The 26093-nt window shown below is 39.6% G+C and overlaps 1 protein-coding gene and 1 long non-coding RNA gene across 6 annotated transcripts in view; one reads left to right on the forward strand and one right to left on the reverse strand.

The window, feature by feature from the left end:
* Positions 1–26093, forward strand: part of GPR141 (G protein-coupled receptor 141) — a 186881-nt gene that overhangs the window by 13667 nt on the left and 147121 nt on the right. The window lies entirely within an intron of this gene.
* The window catches only part of LOC137229195 (uncharacterized), a 176189-nt gene that overhangs the window by 7732 nt on the left and 142364 nt on the right, over positions 1–26093 (reverse strand). The window contains exons 7-9 of the long non-coding RNA XR_010945589.1: positions 25291–25420; positions 18354–18561; positions 15813–15881 (exon numbers count right to left, since the gene is read on the reverse strand). This is a non-coding gene — a long non-coding RNA (uncharacterized lncRNA). The remainder of the gene's footprint in view (positions 1–15812; positions 15882–18353; positions 18562–25290; positions 25421–26093) is intronic.

Genomic DNA, 26093 nt, shown 5'->3' on the forward strand with positions numbered 1-26093 from the left:
AGTTTTTACATTTTCTTTATTATATATGGCAGTTCAATGAACACCTTTGAACATACAATTCTAAACACTTTCCCTATTATTTCTTTAATAAATTCCTAGGAGTGAAATTGTAGGGCCAGAAGATGGATGTATTATATATGTTGCTGCATTATCACAAAATTGCCCTCTGGAAATATTGTGCCAAAACAATAAACTCATAACTGAGCTTTCTGCTTCTAGTTGGTCTCTCTTTCCAATCCAAACTGCACATTCCCAGGCTAATGTTCCCAGTAAGCTACTCTATTCATGTCTAAAACCTTTAGATTACCCATTATCTACAAATAATTCTAACACTAATGCCTTCTGCTGTCAGGCTAGCCCATCTCTTACAGTTTCATCTCTGCTACTTTTCTATATGATTACCAGGATTTAGTCAAATATTTCACCAAACAGGCACATACTGCAAAAGAAAGGCCTGTGTTCCTTTAACATCAGTCCCATAAACACTTTCAATTTATTGATCTCTTCACTCATCCTCACCTATTTTATTTCTTTCTCTCAGAAAGAAATATTGACCCTACTTCATTCCATATTTTAGTTTAAGTTTAAATATTTAAATTTAAACATAAAGAAACTTAAAGTTGTATCAGTTAAACCCAGGAGACCACTGAGGAGGGTCTTCCAGGAGTCCAGGAGCTGACTGAAAATGTCTTTCCCTCTAATCCATCCTCCTCCCTACCACTAGATCTTGATTTCTAAGATGCAGATCTGATTATGTCACTTTTTTTAAGCCTCCAATAGTTCATCGCTACGTACTAACAAGAATGTGAAGTATGAACCATACACAGCCCTTACCAGCACACTTTTCACCCTCATCTGCCAGAAGAGAGGCATACATGTATCTGGAAACTCCACACCCACCTGAACCCTCTTCCTCCCAAAGAGATGCTTTAATGCATCTCTGCCTCTGCTTCCTGTCCATCCTGTGGACAGGAAGCAGAGACACAATTGAAAGGCAAACTGTTAGTGAGGGAGATATTTTGAAATATTTGTTAATAGGTATGATATTGATATACAGTTAACTCAAACACATCATTAAAACACTAAAACTCCAAAAAGCAAATGAGCAAGGATATTAACAGATAATTTATAAAAGGAGAAATGCAGGTGGCTTATGGAACATTAATGGAATTTAAATAAAATCTCAAAGAATTCAAATAACTATGACTAATTGTTTTCCTCATCAAACTAACAAATGTATATTTTTTAAAGTTAGGATTATAGTGGTCCAAAGTTTAATGAGACAGACACACCTATACATTCCTTGAAGAGGTAGAAATTGCTGCAGTCTTTCTGGAAAGTGATCTGACAAGAGCCTTAAAAACGTTCGTATCTTTTGACCCTGAAGTTTCACTCACTCCTGGTGATGTATACTTAAGGAAATAATAAGGGATAGAGACAAACATGAGGGCTTCCCTGGTGGTGCAGTGGTTAAGCATCCGCCTGCCAACGCAGGGGACACGGGTTTGAGCCCTGGTCTGGGAAGATCCCACATGCCGTGGAGCAACTAAGCCGGTGCACCACAACCCCTGAGCCTGTGCTCTAGAGCCCACGAGCCACAACTACTGAGCCCATGTGCCACAACTACTGAAGCCCATGTGCCTAGAGCCCATGCTCTGCAACAAGAGAAGTCACCGCAATGAGAAGCCCACGCACTGCAACAAAGACCCAATGCAGCCAAAAATAAAAATAAAATAAATTTATAAAAAAAGACAAACATGATTGGCACAAATGTGTTTATTCCAGCTTAGCTTATAGCTACAACAATCAAAAGTTGCATGAAACTCAAATGGTCAACAACAGGGCAATGCTTTAATAAGTTACAGTTCATCCATCCATATAATGGAGTATAAATGATCATTTAAATGGCCTGTATATATGAAGAATTTTTAATGATGTTAGAAATTATATCATGTGGTATGAAACACTACATATCATTGAATGAAAAAAAGAGATAGATGTTTGTATGTACATTATATTTCAACTGTACAAATGCATATCCAAAAATATCAATGCTCTCTGAGGATGAATTGTGTGTGTTTGTTTTACTTCTTTTGTTTGTAATTTAAACACCAGGCACATATTTCCTTAAAAATTGCAAAAAAAAGTTTTTAAACTATGCCTTGTATTCATTCATCCTAACGTCACTCTTATGTCTTCTACCACTCCTATGGCGCTCAACAGATAAGCCAAAGAACTCATCTCTCCATGAAGATCATAAATTCCCCAAGAGCTTGAGCGTCTTCTTTTGCAATGCTGAGTGCTCAGAAAAACGCAAAACCATTTGTGAGATGACTAACTGCATGTATGATTGAATGACTGTCTGCCTTAAACATCTCTTAGAGTTGAGTTGTGTCACTTTGCTCTCTTAATGCATAGAGCCATATTTGAAGAGCCATATGGGTTCTGTTTTAAGGGGGCATCCATCCTGTGTATGCTCACACTTCCTGTGTATCATTTCTTGATGTTTATGCATTTGGTGATTTCTTTAGGTAATGCATGTGACTCAACTTTTCTACCTGGATGTTGCCTTAACTACTGATGGAAGTTTGTCAAATGTTTGGGGAACCTACTTTCTTTTTAAACATGCCTAGAAGCTACTGCTATAGGCACATTTTCATAAATCCAGTAAATAAAGCATGTACTACTACTTTTACTCAGACACTTCTCTTATGAATATCTGGGGCATATTGTAAGAGACTTTATTTAGAATATTGTCTTCAGTATTCCAAATTTAGTAGGAAGTTCACAGCGTTTCCTAAATCCCTTTCCTTCTAGCACTAAAAAAAAGGGAAGGAATCATACCTAAGGCCTCCATTCATTTATTCTTAGCTACCAGCAGAATTATTTAAATTACTACTAAGGATTATTCAACAAAGCCATTCATCTTGTTACCAAAATTATTAGTGAATTGAGAAAGACCATTTTTCTTTAAATGAGGATGGCTAAGATTCCAGTGTTTATCCTAAGCCATTAATAACTTCTTTCTTATCTCCACCTCTTGTTTTGCAAAGGTTGGGAATGCAGACGTTGGAGTTAGAACTTGGGTCTTCATTCTGCCTCTACCACTCACTAGCTCTGTGGTCTGGTGTAATCTCTTAACTCTCTTGGATTCCTCATCTATGAAATGGGATAGTCAGAGTATCTGTCTCATAGGGTTGTTAGGAGTATTGAATAAATTAATATTTTAGTTGGAAAATTATAATTCCCTTTAAGATGTCAGCTATTGTTAATTTAGCTGTGTAGGATAGTACAGAAATGAACGAAAAAACACTGTAACCAAGCAAGGGCTCATGTGCCCACGGCACAGAAAGCTAAACTCTGACGGCAGGTGTTTGCAGCAAAATCAGGATTTATTGCAGGGCGCCAAGCAAGAGAGTGGGAGACAAGCCTCAGATCCACTCCAACTTGGTCTTTGAGTTAGGGATTTTTTAAAGGGGAAGAACAAAGAGGCTGGGGTACTCATCGTCTTGTGACATTTCTTAGGTGTAGTTTTGGGAGTCAAGATGCCTGCAGTTTAGGGGTCTCTGGTCTGGTGGTTCATGACCAGGGGCACGGCGGGGTGGGTCTGTTAGCTCGTCTTACCCAGGAGAAGCAACCTGAGTCTCAGTACATTAACAGTGTTATCAACACCAGCAGTGTTATTCATCTTACACTGGATGTTTAGCATTCAGTTAGCACAGGATTGAGGTCAGAGTGGATAAGAAAAGGAATAAAATTTTGGATAAAGAAGTTAATCATAAACTTGGCAGGGGAACTCAGTCTCAGGGGAACTTGGTTTCAATACGTGATTAAAAGAAGACTTCTCCCAACCACACCATTTCTTGTAAATATTGCTGTTTGGTCAGTTGATTCTTGCTACTTTTTTTTTTTTTTGCGGTTACGCGGGCCTTTCACTGTTGTGGCCTCTCCCGTTGCGGAGCACAGGCTCCGGACGCACAGGCTCAGTGGCCATGGCTCACGGGCCCAGCCACTCTGCGGCATGTGGGACCCTCCCAGACCGGGGCACGAACCCGGGTCCCCTGAATCGGCAGGCAGACTCTCAACCACTGCGCCACCAGGGAAGCCCTCTTGCTATATTTTGAGCAGTAGTGAAGAAGTATTATAGTGTGTTCAAAACCTTATGTCCTGTATGTATTATGGAGATAGGTAGAAAGTGACTTCTCTGCTCCCCTTCACAGCATAATTTGTCTTGAAGGCCAACTCCCTCACTGTCTCTACTTTCTCACTTCCACCGTCTCTACAATCCATGCCAACCTGACTTCTGTTCCCACCACCCCATCAAAACTGCTTTTGACAAAGCGGCCAACCACCTGGGATTTATCAACACAGAAGGACACCTTCTATCCTCCTTCACTCACTCTGCCAGCATCATTCCACACAGCAGGCTGTTTCCTCCTTCTAAAATACTCTCCTTTTGTTTCCCTTCAAGTCACACTCCCCCAACATTACTGGCTTCTCTTTCTTGGACTCCTGTGCTAGTTTTCCCTCTTCCATCTGACCTCTGAATGATTGGTTGCCTCAGGACTTGACCTGGGTCCTATTCCATTTCTTCCAAAATAATCTTTTACTATGCCATAGCCTGAAATACCATTAGATGCGACTATCTCCTAAATTAAATCTCTGAGCCAGACATTTCTCATGAAGTGTGAATTCATAAATCTGCCTACCTACTTGATTGTTCCCCTTTCAAACACACTGTGTCTAAAACCTACCCCCAGCCCCGGAAACACACTCCACACCCCACCTTCTTCCCAACCCTGGTAAACAGCACCACTATCCACCCAAAATATGTCTTGCAACAATCCACTTTCACGGTGACCTTTTAAAAATAGAAATGAGGTAATGTCACTTCCCAATTTAAAACTCTTGAGTGGGAACTCATGGCCAATGGAATTAAAACAAAATTCCCTGCTGGCTGCAGGGCCAGCGTTATCGGGGTCCCCCTGCCTGACTTCAACTCATACCACTCTTCTCCACTGGGGGTGATTCTCACCCTCTGCTCCAGGCACACTGGCCTTTTCCTTGAACAGAGCAAGCTTGTGCCTTCCTCAGGGCCTTTGTACGTGCTATTCTGTCTGCCTGGAAGGCGCTTACCTGGTTCTCCGCGTGGTGAGCTCCTTCTTATATTTCAGACCTTTGCCTTAGATTCCCCTCAAGTAGGCCTGCCTTGATCACCTATCAGAACAGACCCTTCCTATCTAAACAGACACTGCACGTATTCATTCTATTTTGGTCACAGCTCTATCAAAACTAATCTTTATCTTATTAGACAAGCTTGGGAGTTACTTGAGGACAGTACCTTGTCACTGTTACTTGCCTGTTCAATGCTGTACCCTGGGGGTCTGGTAGAGGACTTTGCACATGGTCAACTCTCAGTAAATTGGGTTTATTGAATATTTGTATGTCATAGTGTTCTAAGAAGGGGGCTGGGTGTGAAGGAGACAGGCGCTGCCCTGCTGGAGAAGCATTAGCATAATGACCATACAGTGTGCAATGAAAACTCATAGGGAAAGAAGCTTCATCAAAGAGGTGACATTTGAATTCAGATGAGTATAAATATGATGGGGGGAAAGGAAGGGAAAGGAGGCTTGGGCCAAGTGAACAGCATGAGTGAAGGCCTGGAGCTGTGAAAAAGCATGTCATGTTTAAATTATTAGCTCAGGTTTTCTGAAGAAAGTAAAATTAATGCAGCTATTTAGAAATTGGGGGAAGAAAAGTCAGGACCTAAATAAAGTCAGATGATGGAAAAAGTTTTAAATGTAAGCAAAAAAAATACAATTTTACAACTATGGTACATTTAAGCTACTGGTAATTAAAAGCATATATAGTAACAAACACCACCTGGGTTTTGCAGGTGTGAGTAAACTTTAAAAAAAATTGGAGGGAGGAATAGTTTGAAATTGCCCAAGATGCAACTAAAGAAAGCTGAAGCTGTGAGTTCAATGCCTTTTGTCCAATAATGGGAATGAACATGGTGATGGCAACAACCATGTGGCAGAATAATTTCATTTACATCATTTCATTTCACTTCAATGGAACAATCATATATTCAGGTTCTGGGGTAGGTAGTGGGAATCGGAAAAAAAAAAAAATCTTGGGCCTCCAAGAGACCATAGTCTAATCAAAGACAAAGGCACACAAAGAATTGCCAATCTAGAATTTAAAGAAAAGAAGAACCTTCTATATAACCTCAGTAAATGTTCAAAATAGTTATCTAAAGCAATTCAGATTATTTTTTTCCAAAAATCCAATTGAAGTTTGCACTAAGACCATTTTCTCATAGGCTTTTTAATTGAGTCTGCCCATGAGGGCCGTTCCGATGGTGAATTGCACAGAATAAACAAATGCTGGTCATGGAAACTGGTTGGAAAATGCCAATGAATTTCTTTTCATTTATGTATGAGAGACATCTCTTTTTTAAGAATAAAACATTTTATATTAAAAGTTAATATAAAATTAACTATATTTATTTATTATATAAATATAATATATATATTTATATTATATAAATATATATAATTTGTATTATTATTTTAAACCACTATGGAGAACAGTATGGAGGTTCCTTAAAAAACTACAAATAGAACTACCATATGACCCAGCAATCCCACTACTGGGCATATACCCTGAGAAAACCATAATTCAAAAAGAGTCATGTACCAAAATGTTCATTGCAGCTCTATTTACAATAGCCAGGAAATGGAAAAAACCTAAGTGTCCATCATCAGATGAATGGATAAAGAAGATGTGGCACATATATACAATGGAATATTACTCAGCCATAAAAAGGAACAAAATATTTGTCTTTCTCTTTCTGACTTACTTCACTCTGTATGACAGACTCTAGGTCCATCCACCTACTGAGGTACAAATAATTCAATTTCATTTCTTTTTATGGCTGAGTTGCTTCCATGTCCTGACTATTGTAAAAAGTGCGGCAATGAACATTGTGGTACATGACTCTTTTTGAATTATGGTCTTCTCAGGGTATATGCCCAGGAGTGGGATTGCTGGGTCATTTGGTCGTTCTATTTTTAGTTTTTTAAAGGAACCTCCATACTGTTCTCCATAGTGGCTGTATCAATTTACGTTCCCACCAACAGTGTAAGAGGGTTCCCTTTTCTCCACACCCTCTCCAGCATTTATTGTTTGTAGATTTTTTGATGACGGCCATTCTGACTGGTGTGAGATGATACCTCATTGTAGTTTTGATTTGCATTTCTCTAATGATTAGTGATGTTGAACATCCTTTCATGTGTTTGTTGGCAATCTGTATATCTTCTCTGGAGAAGTGTCTATTTAGGTCTTCTGCCCATTTTTGGATTGGGTTGTTTGTTTTTTTGATATTGAGCTGCATGAGCTGCTTGTATATTTTGGAGATTAATCCTTTGTCAGTTGCTTCATTCGCAAATATTTTCTCCCATTCTGAGGGTTGTTTTTTCATCTTGTTTATGGTTCCCTTTTCTGTGCAAAAGCTTTTAAGTTTCATTAGATCCCATTTGTTCATTTTTTTTAATTTCCATTTCTCTAGGAGGTGGGTCAAAAAGGATCTTCCTGAGATTTATGTTATAGAGTGTTCTGCCTATATTTTCCTCTAAGAGTTTTATAGTGTCTGGCCTTACATTTAGGTCTTTAATCCATTTTGAGTTTTTTAATAGGCATTTTAAAAACTAAAACCAGGATCATATTGTGATACGTTTGCATTTATCTTCCCTGATTTGCAGGTCATGTATTGTGCATTTCATGTTGCTGTTGGTCTTCTTTAACCTTTTTTTTTTAAAATAACATTAAAAACTGTAATCTTCGTACATCAAATCAAGAATGGATAGCAATCTTCTGAGTCCTCATATGATATGTGGGATTTAAAACCTTTTTCCTACTTTAATTGCCCTAATTCTTGGGGGGTTTTTTGTTGTTTTTTTTTTTTTAATTCTTGGGTTTTATAACACAATTTTAAGTTTTTGACTTAAATTTTAAGAATTAAATTATTCTTTTGTCATATATACTTTCTTTTTCAAAAAGTATTTTTGGACTTGTCTTTGATATTGTAACTAAATTCTCAACAGTTATTTGCACTAAGTGGTTCCTGTCGTTATCAGCTGACTTTTCACACCATAAAATCTAGTCACAGATTAGTGTCACAGAGGCTAACCTGATTTTTATCCTTTGCACATAACCCACTTTTTGGCTTATAGGCTTATATATTTTTTTTCCTTTCTTGTAGTTCTTGTATATCAAGTATTTTGTGAAGATGTACTAAATTTTCTAGGAATGTGATGAAGGCTACCGAGTCAAATTCCCCAGTTTTTTTGGTCTGGGGAAGTGGTACACATTTCTGTCTGATTCTTGCTCTTGTTCTGTCATTGTGTTTCCTTCCTCAGGTCCACCACACAATTTCTCGGCTGACTCTCTGTTCTCTGTCCTAGATATTTATCATCCTCTTTCTTATCATTTTTTATTTCTTTATTTTCTTTCTGTTTTCCTGAAGAGTTTCTAAATCTTGCCTCCTCTACACTGATTTGATTTTCTGACAGTTTCAGTTTTTTCCCAGTAATTGTTGTGGTTCAGGTTTCTGCTATCATTACATTTTTAGTTTTCTTGAACACCTTCTTTATCTCACCCAGTCCCCTTTTCATCTCAGACTCTTCTATACCTATTTTTTTCCTGCTTCATTTCCACAAAAGTTGTATCTTTCATCCTGTTAAGGTTGACAGTTTTTAACAATTTCCTTTCGTTTCTGAAATAAAGCCATTTCAGAGGCTTATTTTTCAGCATCGTGTCTGACATCCTTTATTCATTGTTAATACATTTTCTCCATGGGCATATTTTGCTTCTGTTTTTGCTTTGCTTGTCTATCCATCCCAGAGAACGATAAATCTATATACCCTCTCTTGGGTTCCAGCAACCAGGGCGTAAACAGTTCAAGAAGAAAGCAAGCTCTTCTTACCGTTCGGCAAACTGGTATTCATTGAATGAGCCACTGATAATATTTTTCAATTCAACTCCATCAGCCTTAGTGCTAGAGAGAATTCTTTCCAAACTCCAGTAATATGCTGTAGGAAATCTTAATTTTTAGTGTGGTTGCACATTCCCCCTTCTTTTGACATCTTCATCTGTATTTTATTTTTGGAAGTTAAGAGCCACTTGGGGCCAATAACCTGATGTCATTTTTTTTTTCACTCCAGCAAAGTAATTTCCTGCAGACCCGTTTCTCCAAGGCTCTGAACTTCTATTGACTGATAAGAGCTTCTACTATTGATGTACTAGGCTGGATTTTCACCTTGCGATGGAGAGAAAATCTCCCTGTTCTCATCAACAGTTCCTAAACCATCCTTTTCCTTCATATTGTGATAAGTTAACCGTCAATAATGCAATATAAAGCACCCTTCTCCTGAAGCATTTTTCTTAGTATTCAGAGAGGGCAAATCCCCAGGGTAAGGATGAGGATGGTTCCCAAGAAACAGAAGCAGTTTATTCGCGTTCACTGTGGGACCCTTTTTGGTTTTGAATTTATAGGGAGCCTGACCTTCCAAAAACTGGAGTTCTGTGCTATGATGGAAGTCACCAAGTGAAATGCTTTACTAGTCTCGTAAACTCAATCTATGCAAGTGCCTCTTGTATGAACCTTGTCTTTTATTTTCTGTGTTCTGATGCTTTCATTTCTAGGGCCTTGCTGACCTTGGAGGGACTACCCCTCCCGGGGCTAGCCGATTCCTAGAGATAGTGAACAACTGGACAGTTAGCACGCCTTTCAAATGCAAAGCAACCAATCCGGAGCCCTTATCCCCAGTCACTGCCTTTATCCAGCTTTCACATTCTGGGCCAGTGTCCACTTGCCCTAATCTCCACAGGGTCAGGTACTAGAAAACTGACAGACTAGGAACAGACTCTGTGCCCCAGAGCCCATTGAAATGGTCCAAATTAGCCAATCCTAAGTCCGTGTACCATGCCAGACCCATTCCTTCCTTCAGAAATCATAATAAAGGCTCTTGCTCACAATTTTCCCCTCTCCCTCTGCCTCCTGACCAACCCTGGTGCTTCCCTATGTAGCCCTCCATGATGTAGTATGGCCCTCTTCTTGGCATCTGTGAGTATAACAAACTATCTTTACAGTGGCAGTTGTCTTCTGATCTGGAGGCCTTACTATACTTAAAGCATAATAAAACCTATATTTGAAAGCACCTTTAAATGACAGAATTAAAACTATTTTAGGGGCTTCCCTGGTGGCGCAGTGGTTGAGAGTCCGCCTGCCGATGCAGGGGACACGGGTTGGTGCCCCAGTCCGGGAGGATCCCACATGCCGCGGAGTGGCTGGGCCCGTGAGCCATGGCCGCTGAGCCTGCGCGTCCGGAGCCTGTGCTCCGCAACGGGAGAGGCCACAACAATGAGAGGCCCGCGTACCGCAAAAAGGAAAACAACACAAAACTATTTTAGCCTCCTACTTTATGTTTATTCCTCAAAGCTGAGGAAGTCAAGGAATAATTTAGAGATAAGAGTCATAGGAGTTGGGACAGGGAGAAAAGAGAAAGAAAGAAGGCCCCAGAGCTACCTTTAACGTCATGTGGACTTCAATCTCCAATCAGTACTCATGACATTGGTGCCCTTTCCTAAAATAAGTAGGTTCTAGAATCAACACCAGGAGGTTAGTGAGTCTTCCCCACCTTGTCTGGATAGCGGGAGGCAGGTAGTGTAAGTGTGCAGATGGCGGTGCCCACACTGGCAGGTGGAGAGGTGTGTGCAAAGCACACTACCGTGCGGGTTGGTCTCCCTAGTGCTTTCCGCTCACCATGTTTCCCCCACACTTTGTTCAGTTCACCTCTCTTTAGTCTCTAACCTTTCTATTCTGACTTTAAACACAGTATTTCTTTTGTTCCCACTGAATTCTTTATTTTTTTACAAATTGAATTCTCCCAAGGGCTTCAATTAATACATGGCTTTAAGAAGTAATTATTTTGTTTTTGCTGTCAGCAGCACTGACAGGGAGCCCAGCTCTGCTCTGGCAAATGAGCAGACTTGCTAGCACTGGCTTCCGGTGGGCAGGGAGAGGATGCGGGGCTGATTCCTTGAAGGTCATGAATAAACAAAATTCCTTTTTATTTTAATTCCTTTGCTGTTAAATGGACTATTCTTTCTTTCATCAAGCTCCTGCTTTTATTCCTCTAAGTTCTTGGTGAATTTCATGATTAAATTCTTTATGAAATTATTTATCCATCAATTATTAAAGAATCCCATGCCTAAATTCTCTTCAAAAACTAAAGTGCAAGTGTGATTAGAAGCCAATTGAGGTCCTACTGATTTTTTTAAAACTAATTACATACAAACATTTAAACAGTGAATATTAATTGAGTGTTTACTCTATGGCCAGGCACTGTTCTACGTACTGGGTGCACATCAGTGAACAAAATAGAATTCTTTCTATCATCATTTAAATTTAAGATAATTTCACCATAGTGTTGGCACATAGAAGCAATATTGCCAAAAATATAGAGATAAAAATCTAAATATCCAATTTTTTTCTAGGTTGCTCTGAAAAGATTGACTTATTCTAATGCTTTGACCTCCCAGATGGAGTACGGCAAAAGAGCACTTGTCCAAGTTATGGCTGGGAGAGACTCAGATCCCTGAGTCAGGGTGGAAGGCATAAGGTTTTTCCATTGGTTCTGCCAAAGCTGGTTTCTTCCCTACAAATATTGAACACCACTAATGAGTTAGTGCAGTTGCCATACATACTCTGGTAATGGGTGGGTTGTCTGTCTGAGGGTTCATTGTTCTGAGTCCCCATGGGTATTTTAGTGGGAAGCTGGGTGAGGCCAAGTCAGAAACTGCTAGTTAGATTCCACATGAAACCAGCAATGGCTGGTTTTGGTAGTTAGATTTTCAAAAGCCTGTTTATTCTGCAGACAGCAGGTAGTCCATTAATATTAGAAACCCCATAGTCTAAAGCTACATGATGAAAATCTAGCTTTATCTCTGACCTAAGACGATCGTTTTTTAAGAGCCAGAAAATCTTCTTGGTATGTATTTGTGTTGGAAGGATTAGGGAGAACCATGTTTCCTGAAGGAAACATCAAGGTGTTAGGGCATTTTGTTTTTATTAGTAGCTGGTCAAAAGTGACTAGAAAGATAGGCTGTCTCTCATGGTTGGAAGTGTTAGTATTGTCTAGCCAAAAAAACTAAGTCAAGGATGAGGGAAGGGCAGAAACTCCTGACCTGAAGCATGGCAGATACTTGCATTGTGCCAGGCACAGAGGTGATGCTTTGTGAGTGAATAAATGTTGACTTGTTCTTGAGAGTATGCAAAATGCCTCCAGGACCCTCCCAGAAATATTTTGGGTGAGGCTCCTTCGTAGGAAGCAGGTCTTCTGTGAGCTGGTGAGATTTCCTCTGTGAGTGATATCAGGACCTGAATGCGATCTATTTTTTGCCAAAAACCTTGTGAGGATGCTTCTGTGAATTAATAGGGTCTAGATCCCTAGGTTTCAATACTTGTTTTAGCCAAAAATCTGCTAAATGTCTTCTTTAAGCAGAAACTCTGTATTTAGAACAGGTAGAAGCAGAGATTCTCTGGGGGAGGCCCTGAAGCATATCCTCCTGGGCTCTCTCCCCACAGTAACCTCCACAGGGCACAGTTTGAAAATACTGGCCTAGAGATCCATTCTGGGCTAATTAGATTCCCTGAACAGGTTGAAGTATATTTAATCTTTGCCCTTACTATCCCTGATTCAGGAGTTAAGATTTGGTCATTTGATCTCATTCTCGAGATTCACTGATTTCCTAATCAAATTCTGGGAAATTACTCAACAAAAATACGATCAGGTTTAGGCTCCAGAGGTTGAACACTGTGACGAATGCCACCTGGTAGTCGGCCATGTGACACCAACTTCGCTTTGAGGCTTCCAATTTTCAAGACAAATGTATGGAGGGTCAAAGTTCTGCTGGAGGAAGAAAATCTCACATATGTAAGAGCCCAACATTGAAATTCACATCATGGTGCATGAGCCTTAGGGGATGGATTAGAGGTTGGGATGGGGTTTCATGTGAGCATTTTCTTTTCATTTTGTTCTATCATCTAATTCACTAACAATTTCATTGATACGGTTTTATTTGATAGTTTGAGCTTCTAACAGAGTCCAAGATCATGCTGATTGCTTCATTTTTCCTTTTTCTTCTCTCTTTCTTCTTTTTTTTTTCTTTTGCAAAGTGTTATTGAAATAATAATTCACATACATTACCCATTTAAAGTACGCAATTCAGTGGGTTTTAGTATAGTCACAGAGTTGTGCAACCACCATAATAGTCAATTCTGGAACATTTTTCATCACTTCAAAAGGGAACCCCACATCTTTTTAGCTGTCACGATTATATTCTCCACAGACCTAAGCAAACACTACTCAACTCTCTATCTCTAGGAATTTGCCTATGTAGACATTTTATATAAATGGAATCATATGACATGTGGTCTTTTGTGACTGGCTGCTTTTACTTAGCACAATGTTTTCAAGGTTTATCCACGATATAGCATGAAATCAGTACTTCATTCCTTTTTATGGCTGATTAATATCCCATTGTATGGATAACCACATTTTGTTTGTCCATTCATCAGTTGATGAATATTTGGGTTGTTTCTACATTTTGGCTATTATCAGTAATGCTACTATTAGTATTTGTGTACAAATTATTGTGTGGACATGTGTTTTCATTTATCTCGAGTATATATCTGGAGTGGAATTACTGAGTCAAATGTCAATTCTATGTTTAACTGTCTGGGGAACTGCTAAACTGTTTTCCAAAGTAGCTGCACCATTTTACATTCCCACTAGCAGTGCATGAGGGTTGCATTTTCTCCGTATCCTCACCCACACTTATTATTACCTGACTTTTGAGTTACAGGCATATCTCATTTTATTGTGCTTTACAGAGAGTGCATTTTTAAACATTGAAAGTTTGTGGCAACCCTGAGTTGTCAGATGATTAGCAATGAAGTATTTTTGTTTGTTTGTTTGTTTTTGCGGTACGCGGGCCTCTCACTGTTGTGGCCTCTCCCGTTGCGGAGCACAGGCTCCGGACACGCAGGCTCAGCGGCCATGGCTCACAGGCCCAGCCGCTCCGCGGCATGTGGGATCTTCCCAGACCGGGGCACGAACCCGTGTCCCCTGCATCGGCAGGCGGACTCTCAACCACTGCACCACCAGGGAAGCCCCACAATGAAGTATTTTTAAATTAAGGTGTGTACATCGTTTTTTAGACATAATGCTATTGCACACTTAATAGACTACAGTGTAGTGTCAACATAACTTTTACATGTACTGGGAAATCAAAAAAATTGTTTGACTCCCTTTATTGAGCTAATCACTTTATCTCAGTGGTCTGGAGTCAAACCTGCAATATCTCCAAGGTATGCCTTTATTGCCATTCTAGTGAATGTGAAGTGGTATCTCACTGTGGTTTTGATTTGCATTTCCCTAATGACTAGTGATGTTGGGCATCTTTTCATGTGCATACTGGCCATTTGTTTATCTTCTCTGGAGAAATGTCTATTCAGATGCTTTGCCAATTTTTATTATTGTTAAGTTTTTTTAGAAGATGGGGTAGGAGTTTATTAATTAATTTATTTTTGCTGTGTTGGGTCTTCGTTTCTGTGTGAGGGCTTTCTCTAGTTGTGGCAAGCAGGGGCCACTCTTCATCGTAGTGCACGGGCCTCTCACTATCGCGGCCCCTCTTGTTGCGGAGCACAGGCTTCAGACGCACAGGCTCAGTAGTTGTGGCTCATGGGCCTAGTTGCTCCGTGGCATGTGGGATCCTCCCAGACCAGGTCTCGAACCCGTGTCCCCTGCATTAGCAGGCAGATCCTCAACCACTGCACCACCAGGGAAACCCCAGATGCTTTGCCAATTTTTAATTGGGTTACTTGTTATTACTGAGTTATAAGGGTTCTTTGTATATTCTAGATGCAAGGCCCTTATCAGATACATGATTTGCAAATATTTCCTCCCATTCTGTGAGTTGTCTTTTCTCTTTCTTGATAGTGTCTTTTGAAAGTACCTAATTAATTTCAAAGAAGCCCAACATATCTATTTTTTCTTGTTACCTTGCTTATGTTTTGGGGTCATATCTAAGAATCCATTGTCCAACCCAAGGTCACAGAGATTTACCCTTATGTTTCCTTGTGTGAGTTTTATAGTTTTGGCTCTTACATTTAATCCTTTGATCCATTTGGAATTAATTTTTGTATATGGTTCTTGTTTTGTTATTTCTTTCTTCTTTCACTTTTAGGTCTTCAGAGATGCAAAATTCTAATTTGTTTAAGGCAAATTGGCTGAGTAATATGTGGAAGTATTAATAAACTGGTTATTAGTGTGCTGAAGGGGGAAATTTAGGCAATGGGGTTAGTTGGTTTTGAATTTGTATGATATATTGTGTGATCTACACATCTAAAGCTTCCTGGATAAAATTGTGGTCAAATGATATTCAGAATTTCATCTTCACTTCCTCCTTGCAAATGAACACTTCTTCCATTTTACTTATTAATATTCATACCCTGTTTCCATTCTTGCTATACAAGCCATTCTGAACCATGCTGCTTACATAACCCAGCTTTTGTTTCTCATTAAAAAAAAAAAAAATCTCTTTTCTCCATAGGCATACTGTTTCACACACACACACACACACACACACACACACACAGATACACACACTGCTACCTCTTCCCAATATGCTCATGTGTTTGCTGGCACAGATGTCCCTGCAATTCCCCTCTTCTTGTCACTCACCTTTCAAGTTATATACGCATCTGAGGTTTCTCTGTAATTTTTACAGTCACGGTTCAGCATGGGGGCAATCTGGATGATAAGAAAAAAAATCACAATGGAAAGGACGGGCAAGATAACACACTAGAGTATTTAGTCATTCCTTTGTGTTTTAGTGTAGAAATGTAGGATTTAACCACGGAGTAAGCATAATGCGTAATTATCACATTGGGATGCTAAACACAGGCGCTGCATTCACTCTGTGCATAGAGTAAAATCTGGTTCATGGAAAAATGCAAAACCTGCATTTTTCCAACAAAATAAATGAGTGGGGGTGGAAGGAGACTGGCATTCTGATGATTTTTTCAGAATACTAATGCCTACCAGAGGCGGTGGCAGGGTTGGCGGGTCTCGACTGCATTATGCCGACAGAAAAGTGAGGGTATCGCCTCCCTCTTTAGATGTCTCTCTTTTTTTTTTAGAAGATGTTGGGGGTAGGAGTTTATTAATTAATTTATTTATTTTTGCTGTGTTGGGTCTTCGTTTCTGTGTGACAGCTTTCTCTAGTTGTGGCAAGCGGGGGCCACTTTTCATCGCGGTACGTGGGCCTCTCACTATCGTGGCCTCTCTTGTTGCGGAGCACAGGCTTCAGACGCGCAGGCTCAGTAGTTGTGGCTCACGGGCCTAGTTGCTCCGTGGCATGTGGGATCCTCCCAGACCAGGGCTCGAACCCATGTCCCCTGCATTAGTAGGCAGATTCTCAACCACTGCGCTACCAGGGAAGCCCTAGATGTTTCTTATGGCAGCAGCCCAACAGGTACTTTTGACCAACCAACAAGTAATTCTTTTGTATCTCTATGGAGGAAAGCATTGTCCAAGTGCTCAACAAGAACCCAGCCAGGAAAACTAAAGCAATACTCATGAAGTAATTGGAGACAATTCAGCATCAGATTTTGTGATCCTGAATATGAGGGCTGAAGGAGTACAGAAGAGGGAGGTCAGTGAGCCTTAGAGGTGGGAGTAGTGGGGTGTCGAGTAGCTTTCATGGAGAATGTGGGCTGGGATTGGGTTATGAAAAATGAAAACAATTTTTAAAAGTAAAAGGGAAAAAAGACAGGGTATGCCACATGCAAGAAAAGGACAGAAACTCAGCCTTACGGTGGACCAGGCACTGGGCAGAGCCTTGTTACGATCTCACTTGGAATGCTGAACAATTCTGAAAGTGGGTGTAATTTCCTCTTCGAGTTTAATGACTTGATCCTGGTCACACAGCTTCTAAGCAGTAACATGGTGTTTGAATCAAGAGTCCTGAGTCTTCCCCAGCAACACACCTTGTAGCTGCTGTTCTACAACCACAGAGACTGGAGTTATGATCAATGGTCTCTGGATCAGCTCTAATTCCTCCCTACAGCTCTCTCTCTGACCTACCAGACAACAGAGATTGATAATCACTGTTTCAGGTCATGAGTTCCCAATTTGCTGATCCTTAGAATTATTTTAGTAGTTAAAAAGAAAAAAAAAAAGCAGTGACCTGTTTCTAAACCCCCCTCCAGACCTAATGAAACCAACTATCCAGAGATAAGATGCTTGAGTCTTTTCCAGTTGTACTCCATCACCTCATAAGTACCTTGGATAAAGTGGGCATCAATAAATGGCTATCAAATGAATGAATAATTAATGCCTTAGCTAAATCACTGTTTTATCTACTAATTTGATGATTTTGAGTTCCTTGTTGCCTTGGTTTATTTCTTCTGTGTTACACCATGGTCATTCTTTTGTGGAAACATCTGTTTCTGAGTGATGAAAATGAGGACTTACAGGGTTTTTCCAGTCTGGAGTCCATTGTGAACGCAAAATACATTTTTAAAAATTGAAATACGGGGCTTCCCTGGTGGCGCAGTGGTTGAGAGTCCGCCTGCCGATGCAGGGGACGCGGGTTCGTGCCCCGGTCTGGGAAGATCCCACATGCCGCAGAGCGGCTGGGCCCGTGAGTCATGGCCGCTGAGTCTGCGCGTCCGGAGCCTGTGCTCCGCAATGGGAGAGGCCACAGCAGTGAGAGGCCCGCGTACCGCAAAAAAAAAAAAAAAAAAAAAAAATTGAAATACAATTGACATACGGTATCATATTAGTTTCAGGTGTACATCATAGTGATTCGATATTTATATACATTTCGACATGGTCATCACAATAAGTCTAGCTACCATCTGTCCCAAAGTACATTTGACCAGGACTTAGAGAAAGGCAGATGCATATCTCTAGAACTGAGTGAAAACACACCCCAACTTTCCTCTCCTTGTTACCCTGGCTGTCTTTTCATCCTAATCTAAAAAACCACTGTGTTAAGACCAGCCTTGACTGTTTCTCTTTTCCCAGAGTTAAACATCAGGGTTTTTTTGTTTTTTGTGTGTGTGTGTGTTTTTTTTTTAACCCTCTTTACAATTGTTGTGCTATGGAATAGAAGAGTGATTGATAGACTCTTGCTGATTTTCCTAAACTGGCCCAAATCACCTCTGGTAGTTGAGTTTCATCGAGGGGAGGAAGATGGAGACAGGCAAGTAAACTTACTTGGTCTTTATTAATTCCATTTGTAATCTGATTTCTGTCAAGTTCTAGATGTTTGGGGTTGGATTGTGTTCATCAGGATGATTAAAACATTGCTTGATTTGGTTCCAAATTGAAGTGCTTGATAAAGTGGTCCTGTGATTTGCCCATCGCTTTCTTCCATCCACTTCAGCATGCTGCCAAGGCTTTTGCACTGTATCATCACCTTCTCCTATAGACAAGTGATTGGAGACATGTGACACTATGATTAGAAATACTGGAGTTCTCCAAGTTTGAGTGCTTCAGTCTTAGCCATAATAATTAGCGCAATAAAAACAGGAAAAGTCTAATTGAGATTCACCCCTCTTTAGCATCCAATGGATCTGAGATGATATTTCAGCCTTGCTTCCTTTTCCCTTCTGCATTTATTATTCCATTATTATAAAATGTCACTTTGCCTATAAAATATTTTGCCTTGCTGTCAAGTTTTATTTGGTGCAGCTTTTAAGTCAGGAGCATTTGTAGCTGATCACTCCAGTCTGTGCCAAAGGAATTTTCCAAGCTATAGTGTTTGTTAGTTTTGTAAATACACATACCGTTTTTAAGGTAGTTTGGAAACAAACATTCGCTTAAAAAAAGTCATACTTAAGCAAAAGACACACATTCACAATTTTTCTTGGGTCTGAAGGGAACATCCTCTATCATATAAATTGAACTTTAAAAATTGCTTTTAGAATTGATTTGGGTGGAAGAAAAGGGCCAACGATCTATGCCATTCGTGGGACAGTTAGTCACCAGGGAGAATAGCAAACTGTTTGGAACAAAAAGGAAAGAGTTCCTTAAAAGCTTTAACACGCATGAGATGATTCAGTTTTGCCACGTTATCCTGGTCTGCTCCATTTTCCCACCCACCATTTCAATTTCAGTGACCTTTTCCTTATCATCCATCTTTGAAAACTGTCATCCAAATTTCCAGCTGCTTCTCCAGCATGTAAAACCCGAGCCAGCCTGGTGGAAGCTCCAACTGTTGCCCTTTCCTCCTACTGCTTCTTCCTACATAGAAACTCTTCATTAAATTAATTCTCTACTTATAGTTTGATGAGCAGCAGCTTGTTAGCAGGAGCACATCCTTAGTCTTTGAAAAGGAAACAAATTAAAATACTGACTGTTTTGAGATGAGAAACCATTTTTGTAGGAAAAAAAATCCAGTAAGAGCTCTGGTTAATTGATGCACTCAGTATGTTTTAGTTCATGCTTATGAGATTTGCATGACCACACAAATTTAGTGTTCTGTCTTCAGTCTACCAGATTGCTTTTCCCATAAAACAAGGCTTCTTTATTGCTGGTGTTTGCAGTGCATCCCTTCCAGGCATAGTAATAGACATGAATTATTTTTGAAGAAAGCCAATGATTCCCATCTAAATCCAGTTTTCAAGTGTTTTGTCAATAGACAAGATAGCTTACTATTACCTCTAAGGACATCAGCACTTTTGATAAAAGTGTAACAAGTTAATAGATTTTCCTTTTTTTCAGGGAAAGAGCTTTGCTTTGATGAGGTTTTGTCTTTGCTAAATTCATCGTGGATAGAATACTACCTTTATCACAGCTCTGGACATGCTGCTTAGACCACCCTTTAGAATGTGTCACAATGACCACAGTCAGCTTTCAGTAAAGACAACAGATGAGGACCAATGACTTATGACCAGTACCACTCTGATCTGTGTGTAGTTACAGACTGTCTCCATTTCAGACTCCCTTGCTGTCAACCAGCTTGCATTAGAGATCATTCACTATGATTGAATAGCTATATGTAAAGTTGCAACATTACTAACGCAAAGGAAAGAACCAATGGAGAAGAAAAACCCCAAATCAGATTTTACATTTTTGATTGATTTACAATGTAATTGGAGGCCTTATGATGGAGCCCCAGTCAACTTCTCACTGAAAAGTGAGGATTTGGGCGCAGAAAGCATCTCACTTGATCATTACCAATGCCCAGGTGTGAGAACTGATAGATGTCAGAAGGGAAAAGGGAAGAAATGTGGTGCCAGCTGAAGGAAGGAAGAAAAGCTATGGGAGGAATTTAATGTCACAAAAAATAAGCCACGTGGAGAATGGTGGGCCGTCACACGTGCTCTATGACCTGTTCTCTTTTTTTTTTAGCTTACTGAAATTTTGTTTATTTATTTTGGTTATATGTTTCTTATTTTTATTAATTTTTATTGGAGTATAGTTACTTTACAATGTCGTATTAGCCTCCACTGCATAACAAAATGAATCAGCCATACGCATACAGATATCCCCTCCCTTTTGAACTTCCCTCCTATTTAGGTTACCACAGTACATTAGGTAGAGTTCCCTGTGCTATACAGTATGTTCCCATCAGTTGTCTATTTTATACATGGTATCAATAATGTATATGTATCAATCCCAGGCTCCCAGTTCCTCCCACCCCACCCCTTTCCCCCTTTGTTATCTATGTCTATGTCCCGTTCTTGCACTTACATCATTCTTTAATACTTTAGACCTTCAGGGCAAGAAAGGAAGGTGAAGGTGAGGATCACCAACTTTTTCAGGTGATCAACTTTATGGTTGAGTTCAAGTGCCAAGAGGCAGTGGACATCCCTGACTCAGTCACACAAATGCCCCTTTAAGGGCAATTTGCAAAGGTGGGTTTCTGTACTTGGTCCAGTTGTCTTGGTAGATAGTGGAGCTGATGAAAACTTCCCGGCAAGGAGCTTGTGGTAATTGAATAGATCCTCAGGCTGGCTGCCATCTGGGAATATGGTCCCAGATACCCACATGGCAGGGCCACTGGGTAACTCACCGTGGTCAGGGGTGCCCCTGCTCCCAGAGCTGGAGGCTGCATTCTCACTATAAAGGAGTCTCATATACCCATTTTACAAGAGCGATTGCATTCAGCCTTCAGTGTGCCTGGGAATCCACTGAGCTTGGCTTGATCTAACTCCCCCCGTGCACAGAATGGACTGTGTTTTAATGTGGATTTTCTTTTCTGCCTCAACAGAATGGGTTTCCTGCATGAATCACCTTTATTGTGGTTTTACTCTGGGGCACTTAGCCATGTTATAAATGATATTTAGAGGCATGAAATAAATCTGCTGCCCCTTTGATTCCCCAATCCTACAAACCAAAAAAGCTTAGGTTTATTTAGCAGTCTATTTCCAGAGAGGCCAACAGGGCTTTTAGTTGGTTGACGGCAGAAGACGAACGGGCAGTTTCGAGGCAGCTTGTGAAATGGCTCATGCGAGAACTCCTTGTATTCCTTGCCCTGTCATTTGTCTTCCAAGATTCTGTTAGCAGATCTTCTTCCATCTCTGAATTCATGCTGTGTGCAGCATGAAACTATCTTTTCAAAGTTGCAGCCTTTTTTCCGAATACTACCTTCGACAGGTTCCTCTACTACCGACTGGAGACAAACCTTTATTGGCACAGCATTTCTGGGCAGGATGAGCCAAAGTGAGTCCAGGAACTTCCAGGATCAGCCTCATTAACTGGATGAAGCTACTGAGTCCTTTATTTTCCTCCTCTCCCTCTTAAAAAAAAAGGGCAATGATCATATTTCAGACAGGTGCCTCCAGAACAAATCTTTCAATGTTTTCCTTTAGCATCCTTCAGTTCTTCACATCAGTGTCTTATTTCAGCAACTGTTCCTAGTTGCTCAAGGAGTTGCTCAAGGCGTTTTACAGAGAGTAAACTTCCTGGGTGACGGGGCATACCATCCCCCAGTGACAAGGGACCTGCACCCTCCTGAGGCTCTGCTCAAGGCTGGCCTTGATCTCCCGTGCAAGATTGCTTTGCTTTTCTCTCTATTGCACACTCTGTTCCTGGAACCCAGCAGTCCTGTGATCTGTCCTTGTCAGGATTTGAAACGGATACATTTCAGTAAACATGCAGAGGCAGCAGTCAGGCGAGGAGTTCGGCAAATTCCTCCCCTGCAGGAAGGAATCTCCGGCTCATCCTGTCACCTGGTGAGTTCTTCTTGTTCAGGGGTGTTAGTGGCACCAGAGGTAGCTGGGATTCTTCCACAACAGGCTGACTTTCATTTCTAATGAGGCTTTTCAGAGGCAGCCTGGCCCTCAGCTGGATTCCTGGAGAAGGGCTTGTGGTTGGCCCTCTGATGCAGGTTTATGGACACGCTCTGTTGTTCCTTGTATGCTAACAAATCATGCCCGTCTCACACATCAGTGATTCTTCAAACCCACGGCCAATTCCCCAAGAGGAACCTTGAAAGTTACCAGCTGCAAAAATCAGAAGTTCATTTCCCAGGCAAAATGGAGATTTGGCAATAGTTTAAAACTTTTTTACTTTGAAATAATTATAGACTGATAAGAAGTTACAAAACCAGTACAGAGAGGTCCCATGTTCTCATCACTCAGCTTTCCCCAATGATACCATCTTATGTAATACAGTACATTAACTCAATCAAGAAATTGGCAATATTTTTATGGCAGGAGAGAATGGGCATCAAAAAGCCTGAGAGGTACACTTAGTATTTGGAGTTCTGGTCCACTATTTGCTTAAAGAATGGCTATAAATTAGTCACACACGGACATTCCATGTGTCATGAAAAAAAAAGATCCCATTAAAAGCTATTCCGGGCCACCTTGAACTCTATTCCCACACAGAAAAAATTCTATGTAAAAGGTAGTGCATTACTCTGAGGGAGGCGGGGTCCTTTATTCCAAAAATAAGAGACCTTCAAACAGTCTTAGTTATCTTTAAAGGTAAGTGATCTTGGCTAATTGGGTCACTCCTGGCATCTTTTGTGGGATCCCAATTTCCCAGATATCTTGAACACTATGTTGGCTGAATGAAGCTTAGGGAAGGGTGGAAGAGTCAGCCTTATTAATAGTCATGTACCTAGGATGGGTTGGCAAAATGTGGTTGACACTTATTTATTACATAGGAGTTAGGAGCTTGAATCCTGAACTCAGACAGGTCAAGGTTAAGTCCCAGGCTTGCCCCTTACCAGAAGGTTAACTTTAAACAAGTTACTTGACTCTCTAAGCCTCATTTTTCTTATGCATGAAATGAGGACAACACAGCACCTGAGAAATCAATGTCAGTTGATTGGAAACTCTCAGGCATCTAGTAGGTGCTCAATAAATTTTAGCTGTTGCTATGAATAATTATCTCTGATTAGGGTATTCTGGGAGGTGATTTTTATTCCCTTCAGTTTCTTGGATTTATTTTCAAAGCTGGTCCAGATAATTTGTGAAATATCTTCTAGTCTTGTGGTATGAAAAGTAGCTGGATGAGAGTGACTGTTCATTATATTTGGAAAACCATTTTGATTCCCATTACAGTTATTATTTTAAAAGAGTAATTGCTCACTATCCTATAATGCATTATAAATCACTATGTAGCTTCCACATTATTGACTGTTTGTTGGTAAGTTACTTACATTATAGAATAGTCTAAAATTGGATCAAAAAACAGTTGCAGGATTTTAAAATCTAAAGTCAGTAAAACCCAGGTCCATATAGCTAGTCTAAAGTTAATGGGTCTAGTTCTATAGTTATCTAGACATTAACTTCTTAAAAAATGTAACAGAGGCCATTGGAATTGCTTGTGACAACTAGTCAAACATGAAGGAACATTAGTTGTTTTTGAAATTTGTTTTTTTGTTCTGAAAAGTAGATCTCTCTGTTACCATGGTTGCCTGTGTCTTGTTTATAATTATAGGTTTTCTTTTCCTGGCACATCAGTAACCGATAGCAAATCTACCCTTTTCAACATCAGCCCTACTTTAGTTGATAATTTATTAATAAATCACTGAAAATTGCATGTAAATAATTTTAGGCTTAGATTTTAGAGTGGATGAAGAAGCTTTGCACTGTCTCCCCCAAATATGTTCTTTTTAAACAGAATATTATACTCCCAAATAGGTTGATACAAGTTAGTAGAATGAAGAAAAAGTGGTTTATGTCAAAGCTTTTACGGGAAGAATTATCAGCAAATAGTGTTGGCAAAATGAAAGGAGCCCTAATTGTGGCATGAGGAGGCTTTGTTGCCATTTAATGAGAGGCTTTGTAAACAAAGACTACTCTACAGTGGTCTAGCTCAGAAGGCAGATATTTCTGATTAGAACTACATCCTGTTAGGGCTTAAATTTTAAAAGTAACACCTCATGAGTAACTGTAGTCTTTTGGCGTCTTATACCGAGAACCAGTCCAAGTGTATTACAGTGCCAGGAAGGGGGAACCTACGTTGGTGATACCAAAACAGAATGCCCGGAACCAAAACCCAATCCTTTGTATCAGATTGTTATCGGCAATGTGTACCTATGCTTTCTTTGTTTTCCCCTTCTTGGCGGGGAGGGGTGGGAGGGACAGACAAAATTGCTGCCTTGAGACTTCTATGAATTGTGTTTTCAGTGTACCAAAAATATTAGAAAATATTTGTTTCCGCTTTGATTCTAACAATGCAGTCTCAGACGAATAGAAGAAACCCGAGGCTATCCGTAAGACTTTCCTTTTCCAGGAAAGCACATAGTTTTGAAAGAAAATTTAAGTTAACATCGATCTGGTATCTGGCTATGGAACTACTTTCTGGGCATAAAAGAGATGGAAGGAATCACAAAGAGAACTATCAATATATTCAACTGCTTAAAAATGAAGAAGTTTCATATATCCAAAATATCGTAAATACAATTAAATGCCAAACGGGAACCGTATTTAGCCACAACAGTCACAGGCACAGACAAATTAGAATATTTTTAATACTTAGTAAGTTTATATTAAAAAAAAAAAGTCCCTAAGTAGCAAATGATGGAAACACACAATTCACACTGGAAGAAAAACAACTGGCTGAATAACTATATCAGCAAAGCACATAAAGTTGCTAATATTAAAATAATGAAACTTAGAAACAACAATGAGATACTGTTTTTTCTTCTATGAAATTAGCAAAGAGTTAAAATACTGGATATAAGGTGTACCTTTCAATGCTGCCATAGATTCCTTCAGTATAGTGAGGGCCAGGGCTCTGGTGTCAGATCATTGGGTCCAAAAATCTGGTTGTATGACTTTGGGAAAGTTATGTAACCTCTTTGTGCCTCAGTTTGTCATCTGTAAATGGGTATAAAATAATACCTACTTTATATTGTTATGGATAAAGTTAAATGAGATAATACACGTAAAGCATTTAGCATGGTATCTGGCAGATAATAAGACTTCAACAAAAAAGGTAGCTGCTATCAGCTACTATTAGAGTCTCATTCACTGTTGATAGAAGTTTAATCTATTAATTGTAATAAAACCAGAAAGCAATATGGCAATACTTAATCAAACAAAGCCTTAAAAATAATCAAGTATATTTTTAGGAAAGTGTTCCAAGAAAGTACTCTGATGTTCACAAACATTATGTGCAAAGATGGTCATAAAGATAAAATATTCCATATGACCTAAATACTCAACAATAGAAAAATGAATTTTACTTGATTATGGGGCATCTCTCTATGATAGAATACAACATGGCTATCAAAATTATGCTTTTTTAAAGAGGTTTTAATGATATTGCCTATGCTTAAGAAATAACATTAACTTTAAAAGCAGAATATGAAATTATATTTACAATATCCAATTATGTGAATGTAGATATAAATTAAAGATGTAAATACAGAAAAATATAAGGAAACAACAAACATTTTAGTGGTTGTTATTTCTGGGCAGTGAGATTATGGGTATTTTCAAAAATATACTTTTCTGTATTTACTTTTTCTACAGTGAGCCTGTATCACTT

The sequence above is a fragment of the Pseudorca crassidens genome, chromosome 8, assembly GCF_039906515.1.
Source record: "Pseudorca crassidens isolate mPseCra1 chromosome 8, mPseCra1.hap1, whole genome shotgun sequence".
In the NCBI taxonomy this organism is placed as follows: Eukaryota; Metazoa; Chordata; class Mammalia; order Artiodactyla; family Delphinidae; genus Pseudorca; species Pseudorca crassidens.